Raw genomic sequence first — 7764 nt, forward strand, 5'->3', positions numbered from 1 at the left:
CTGCAGGGGCGGGATGGGGGGGGGGGGGCTGTCACTTTTCTTCAGAGCAGGGATCCTTGATAGATTCCCTGCTCCAGTGGATAGTGCTTTATATCCATGCATGCATCCACTATCTTAACTCAGAGGATTGAAGAAAGAAAAAGAATATGAATTTGGGAGAAGGATGTGGAAAAAATGAGACAGGGGAGCATGGTTGTGAGTCTAAATACATAATATTCAGGTGTGAGACTATCAATAAATTAAAAGTAAATAAAGCCAGGCATGATGGTGCACGACTGTAATAGTAGCACTCTGGAGGTAGAGGTAGGTGGATCTCAGTGAGACTGAAACCAGCCTCACCTACATAGTAAATTCCAAGGTCAGTTGGGGTTTCAGGGAAACACTGTTTCAAAATAAATTAATAAAAAAGTGTGAAAAGTGAAATGATTGGGGCTGGGGAGATGTCTCAGTGTTTAAGAGCACTGGCTACTCTTACAGGGGATCCAGAGAGCACTGGCTACTCTTACAGGGGATCCAGAGAGCACTGGCTACTCTTACAAGGGATCCAGGTTCGGTTCCCAGCACCCACATGGTAGCAAACAACCATCTGTAACGCCAGTTCTAAGGAATTCAGCACCTCTTATGTGCTCTCCAGGTATTGCATACATGCTGGCAAAATACTGACATACATGAACTAAAAACAAACAAACAAACAAACAAACAAATAAATAAATAAAGCACCATGTGGGTAAAGGAGTCATTGGAGCAATGAAATCAAGTAACAATATGGAAGAAGGTAAATATTAGAATTTCTTTTATAATTTCCAAATAATGAACAAAATTAATAACACCAAGTTAGAGAGAGGAGAGAGAGAGAGGGGGGAGAGAGAGAGAGAGAGAAAGAGAGAGAGAGAGAAAGAGAGAGAGGGGGGAGAGAGAGAGAGAGAAAGAGAGAGAGAGAGAGAATGCCATATTCGTAACTTAAATCTTTTCTGTTTTCCTGTGCTGAATGGATTGTGTGAGAGCATTGTTAGTTCACTTTATCTCAGGAATGATGTAATTTATAATAACAACTTATAATGAAAGGAGTAATTCCATATCCTTGCAACACTAACATAATCTCCATAAACTATAAAATCTCAATTTATCCTTATTTCTCCTGTAATTCATCAGCTTAATGAAGCTCAGTGGGTGCTCTTCTCAACTGATAATATCAGTGCCTGGAAATGATAAACACAGGTTTGTCATTGGGTCCAGCAGCTCTATGACTTTGGGTAATTTATGTGATCTTTCCATGACTTAGTTTTAATTATTAAGCTATAGGCAACAAATGTAATTACAACAGAGAAGTATTCTGAAGATTACTTTGGATGAATCACATCAACAATATACAACAGTATTTGAGGAGCTGAACAGAGGGTTCATAGCTAAGAGCACATGCTGTTCTTGCAGACAATCAGAATTTTGTTCCCAGCAACCACGTGGTGGCACACCTCCATCTGTAACTTCAGCATCAGGCGATCAAACGCCTTCTTCTGGACTCCGAGGGCATTCATACACATGTGCACTTACAACAGGCGAACACACACATACACACAACAAAAGTAAAATAAATATTCAGAAACTTCAATAGTTTTATATGCAATCTTCTAAGTGATATTGGTTATTAATATTACTTGTCAGGGAAGTGACAAATGTTCCTTTAGTATATATAAATATGAGATTACCCAAATCCATGATTTCTGGATGCAGAAACAATAGAGTGAAAATATAGGGCATAATTTTCAATAGTATTCCAGTAAGTTTTACAAAATAACAGCACAGCAGTCATGTTATTTATTATTTCTGGTTTTTCACATCCTCATTACTTACTATTGAAATGTAGTAATTGAAAGATTAATATACATCTTCAGAAAAAGGATAAGCAAACCGGGACTTCAAAATAGGGTTGTTATCTGCAGGTGCAAATCTAATTATATGAATGCTTTTGGGATAGAAATAAAATACAGGGATCAGAATACCATTTAGTGGTATATACACATGGTGGGTTAGCAATTAGCCATAAAAATGATGAACTGTTTTTATCACAACATGGATTGGACTAGGGATCACTACGTAATGTGAAAGAAACCAAGACAGAATGACAAGTATCACATGAACTCAGACACATATGAAGTATAAAAATATTGCTCTCATAGAAGCTGAGAGCAGAATGGTAGTTCCTGGAGTCTGGGAAGAGGAAGTGGGCAGGAAGGATGAGGAGACTTGAAGGAGATCCTTATGTTATGTGAAATAAGCCAGAGTCAGAAAGATCACAGACAGACAGACAGACAGACAGACACACACACACACACACACACGCACATCATGAAAGTAGAAGAGCAGCCACGTGGAGGGGAAAGGGGAGAATGATAGGGGATGCAGAAGAAAGGAAAACTGTACTTGTTTTCCCTCATGTGTGTTCATACACATATAGGACATGAAGACAGAGGGCATAGGGAAAGGATGAGACACAGCAAAAGGGAGTAGGGGTCATGAGAGGATAACAGAGATGAACATAAGCAAAGTACAATGGCTACCATGTAAGAAAATTTCATAATGAAATGCAGTTGTTCTGTATGGTATTTATTATGATGCAGTAGTACATAACAAGACAGTTATAGAACACCGACAATACTGGACCATATGTTTTAATATGTAGAATATATTTTAACTAACTATATATAAATATCAAATATGTAAGAAGACTGATGTATTTTTACCTAACTTCAACATTGTACAGTATGCCAATATCTGGAAAAATCATACAGTACCTCTGAAATATACCAAATATTTATACATTAGTCTAATAGTAATTTAACTCTATGACTACAATTCAGAGGTTTGTGTCTTGACATTTCAGATGGCTCCCCTTCATAGATAGTAGGTCAGTGTTCTAGTTTGCTTTTCCTTTGCTGTGACAAAACATTCTGACCAATACTAATTTGGGGAGGAAATGGTTTCTCTTACATCTCCCAGGTCACAATTCATCAGGGAGCACAAGGTAGGAACTCAGGGCAGGAACCTGGAGGCAGGAGCTGAAGCACAGGTCATGGAGAAATGCTGCTTACTGGCGGGCTCCCCTGGTCCCTGCTCAGCCTGCTTTCTTTTAAAATACCAAACAACCTGCCCACTGGTGGCACCGCCACATCACTCAAAAATAAAGAAAATACCCCACAGACATGGCTGCAGACTAGTCTAATGGAGGAAATTCCCCAGTTGAGGCTCCCTCTACCCAGGTGTGTCAAGTTGACAACTTAAGCTATCCAGCACAGTCATTTCTTCAGAAGTCACAAGATATGAAGGGCATGTTTCTAAATTATGTCTGGAATCAGTCATTTATTTCTAGGTGTGTGCATGTGTGTGTGTGTGTGTGTGTGTGTGTGTGTGTGTGTACATGTGTGTGTTCTCTAGTTTCTACATGTAGGTGTACAGTGACTGTGTGTCTGTGTGTCTGTGTGTATGTGTGTGTGCATTCTCATTAGTCTACATCTGAATTCTTTTTAGGTTTCACATGAAAATCATGTCTGCGTAGTCAATGTTATCTTAAAGTTTTCTCAGTGTTAATAAATTACACCCTGCAGGGAATAAGAAATACCTAATTTTGTGGTATTATCTACAGCTACAAAATTTTCTACTGTTAATTTCAAACACTAGAGAGAATATTGTACAAAATAAATGTTTAGACTTGTCATTATAGCAGTATTTTATTAATTTTAGAATAAACAAAAATACATTTCTTTTAAAACTTCTAATTTAGTAGAGTTTAAGATTTTTTTAAATATCCCCTTTTAATATTCTGGTTTTGGGGGGTGTCTGTTGTGATGTTTCCTTTTTTGTCTGTGATTCTGTTACTTTGAATTTGCTCTTTTGTTAACTGAGCTAAGAGTTTGTCTATCTAATCCTTTCAAAGAACCAGCTCTTAGATTCATTGATTGTTTGCTTTTTTTTTGTGCTTATGTTTGATTTCTGATCTAATTTTTATTACTTCTTATCTTTTTTGTTTAGGTTTGGTTTTCCTTCCTTTCCCAAATTCTTGAGTTGCTCCATGAAGTCATTTATTTGTGCTCTTTCTGATTTTGTAATGTAGGTGCTTTGCCCTGTAAATTTCTGTCTTAGGATTGCTTTTAATGCATCCCAGAGTTTTTTGTTGTGCTATCAGTTTCACACAATTCTAGGAATCCTTCCATTTTTTTCGTGATTTCTTCTTTGATCCACTCATCATTCAGTGGGTCATGAGTTTCTGTAGTTACTAGAGCTTATATTGCTGTTGTTTTAGGGTTTGCTGCATTGTGGCACAACAAATGCATGGAATAATTTCACAGCTTTGTGTTAGTTTTGGTTCTTGCCCCATTATGAGGTCTAATTGAAGAAACTTACATGGACTGCTGAATAGATTGTGTATTCTTTAGTGCTTGAGTAGAATATTCTGTAGATGTCTGTTAGGTCCATTTGATACTGATATCATTTAATTAAGATGTTTTTGTGTTATTCTTTGTCCAGATGTCCTATATATTAGAGAAAGTGGGGTATTGAGGTTTTCTGCTATTACTGAGTTGGTATTACTCTGTGTCTTGAAGTCCAAGAGTACTGTTTTTATGAAACTGGGTGCACGAGAGTTTGTGTATACGTGTTCATGATTGTGATGTCTTCTTGACTGAATATTTCCTTCATTTCTTGATTGAATGTAGTGACCTTTTTATCTCCTCTCACTAACTTTAACTTGAATTCTCTTTATCAGATAATGTAATAGCAATTCCTGCTTGATTCCTAGTGCCGTTTTCTTAGAATTTGTTTTCCCATATTTTCATCCAAGGCCATGCCTTTCCTTGGAGGTAATATGAGTTTCTTATAGACGACAAATAGATGAAATTTCTTTTAATCCTTTCAACCAGCCAATTTCTTTTAAGTAGTATTTGAAGTCGATGGTATTTAGAGTTATTAAAATGTGTGGATTTGTCATTATAGCGTTATATTAAAATGTGTGGATTTGTCTTTTTTCTGTTTGTGTTCTTAGCCTTCTTTGGTGTTAATGTACTTTATAGTTGCTTTTTTTTTCTGTAACTTTTTGAGTATGGTCATTTCTTTCTTCAGAACTTTGTATAGCTCTGGGTATTCTCTGTAAGGATGGTTTTGTGGACATGAATTTTGTCAGCCTGTTTGTGTCATGGAAGATTTTTCTTTCCCCTTCGACTATGATAGGCAGTTTTCTGAGTTGGCATCTGTGGTCATTTACAACTTGGGATATTTTGCTTGTGGCATTTCTGGCTTTTATAGTTCACACTGAAAAGTCCCCTGTAATCCTGATGGGTTTCCTTTCTGTGTTACTTATTTTTCTCTTGCACCTATCAGTACCATCTCTGTTCAGTACATTTAGTATTTTTACTATGGTATGCCGTAAGGCATTTCCGTTCTGATCCTGTCTAAATGATGTTCTGTGTTCTTCCTCTATATGTATACATACGCCCTTCCTTTCTTCAATATTTCTGTCTCTTTAGTGATTTCACTTTATGAGTCCTGATTGAATTTGGCTTTTCTTTCAGCCATGTATTTTATTTTCTTGAGCTTCAGTCCTGAGTTTCTAACCTCTTTGAGTTTATAGAGTTGTTTTGTGTATGTGTGTCCTTTAAAGTCATTGAATTATTTGATCATTTTCATGATTCTTCTTTTAAATTCTGCATCCTGGGGTTCCTTTGGGTAGTTCTCTTGTAGGACTGGTATATTTTGAGAGGACATATTATATTGGTTTTTCATATTATTTGTGTTTTTTTTTTATATTGTGTCCTGGACATATGGATTTATTTTGTTGGTTGTGAGTCTGATAACAAATTCTAGTCTGCCTTTGTTTAGTTGAAGTTTGTTTTTGTTTTTGTTTTCTTTTTTTTGATGTATCCTGGCTGCTTTCTGATAGGGTATAAATAGTTAGTTGGTGTGTGCCTCAAGTCCTCATATTTGATTTTTTATTGGTCAGCAGGATGGACCCGGGCTGACTAGTCAAGAGTTCTCCGGGAGGGTGAAGGGGATTAGGCCCAATTCAAAACAATGAGTTTCAGTGATTGAGTTCTGGATGACTAGTCTGGAGTTCTCAGGTGGGTGGATTTGGAGGGGGCCTAGGCCTCAGGCAGGGATAGGCACAGTTGGAAGATATACGTCATTGAGACTAGATTTTGAATTTTATAATCATCTCGGCATTTTGCCCTGTGTCAGTTTCCTGTGTTGCCATGGAGTGAGATGATAAGGAGCCTTGCCCCTACATTCCCACTGAACTGATTTACGCTGTCTCCATGCCTTCTGTGCCATGATTATGTCCCCTGAAATCATAAGGAAGAATAATTCCTTCCTCTTTTAAGTTGCATTGCTTTTACCACAACATGACAAAAGTAATTACTGCAGTGTCATCTGTTTCAACAGAGGACACAGCATAAGAGCTTCATAACATAGGAATTAGCAATTTGTAGTCAAATTCACAGAAATGGAATAACAAAGTGGAACAACAAAAACAAAATGTTTCCACTGTGACAGAGCAGCAGCTTTGTTAAAATTAAACATACAATGGTTCATAATTGCTTTTACTAAGTTCTTAATTTTTTAATCAAGAGTAACCTCCTGGAGGTTGGAGAGATGATTCAGTGGTTAACAGCACTGGCCCTAGCAGAGGACCCTGGTTCAGTTCAAGGCACTCACATGAAGCTAACAACCATCCATAACTCATGGTCCAGGGAATATGAGTTCCTTTTCTGACCTCTGAGGGCACATCACAGCATGGTGTTCTTATATACATGTAGATAATACACTCATACCTATAAAACAAAAATTACAAAAAACAATTTAAAAAGAACAACCTCCTACTGGGTGTGGTGACATACCTCTTTAATTCCAACACTATGGAGGCAGAAGCAGTCAGATCTCTGTGAGATCAAGGCCAGCCTGTTCTACATAGTGAGTTTCAGGACAGCTGTGACTATAGGTAGATCTTGTCTCAAAAAGCAAAAAAAGAGGGTCGACACAACCACTGGCTTCCTGGGGCCAGCATGTTTCTTGGGTAAGTTTGGTGGCACCCACAGTACCTTGACTCCCCATCTTCATTCACCCTCCCAGCTCACCCACCTCATCTCTCCTCCTTGCCTGGGCACTGGCCCATTTCTTGTCTTGGCATCCCAGACCCATGGACTGACCTATTGGCCCAGACTCCCCATTGCTTCCTGATCCTTTGCATTCAGCCCAATCCAATTCCTCCCTGCTGTCCCCAGGAGCCCTCTGGGGACTCTTCCTTCCCCAACCTCCCTTTGCTTCCCTGGGATGCACAGTCAGCAGCTTCCTGGAGTCAACAACTTTCCTGGGTAATTTCAGTGGCGCCCACTGCACCTTGACTCCCCCAGCCTCATTCACCCTCCTGGCTCCCCAACCCCTTCTTTCCTCCTAGCCTGGCCCTGGCCCATTTCTTGTCTTGGCATCCCAAACTTCTGGACTGACCTCTTGGCCCAGACTCCCCATTGCTTCCTGATCTTTTGCAACCCAGTTCCTCCCTGTAGTCCCCAGGGAGCCCTTGGGGCCTCTTCCCATCCCCACCTCCCTTTGCATTCCTGGGTGGCTCAGCACCCCAGCTTCCTGGGGCCAGCATCTTTACCTGGGCCCTGGTCCAAGGCAAGCCAAGCCCCCAAATTCCTGTGGCTGGCATCTTTCTTGAAGGGATCCAGATCTTAAGACAAAGCCTGAGAGCATCTGGTCTTCATCCTACTTGGCCTC

This window comes from Nannospalax galili, unplaced genomic scaffold, assembly GCF_000622305.1.
Source record: "Nannospalax galili isolate Female #2095 unplaced genomic scaffold, S.galili_v1.0 scaffold635, whole genome shotgun sequence".
In the NCBI taxonomy this organism is placed as follows: Eukaryota; Metazoa; Chordata; class Mammalia; order Rodentia; family Spalacidae; genus Nannospalax; species Nannospalax galili.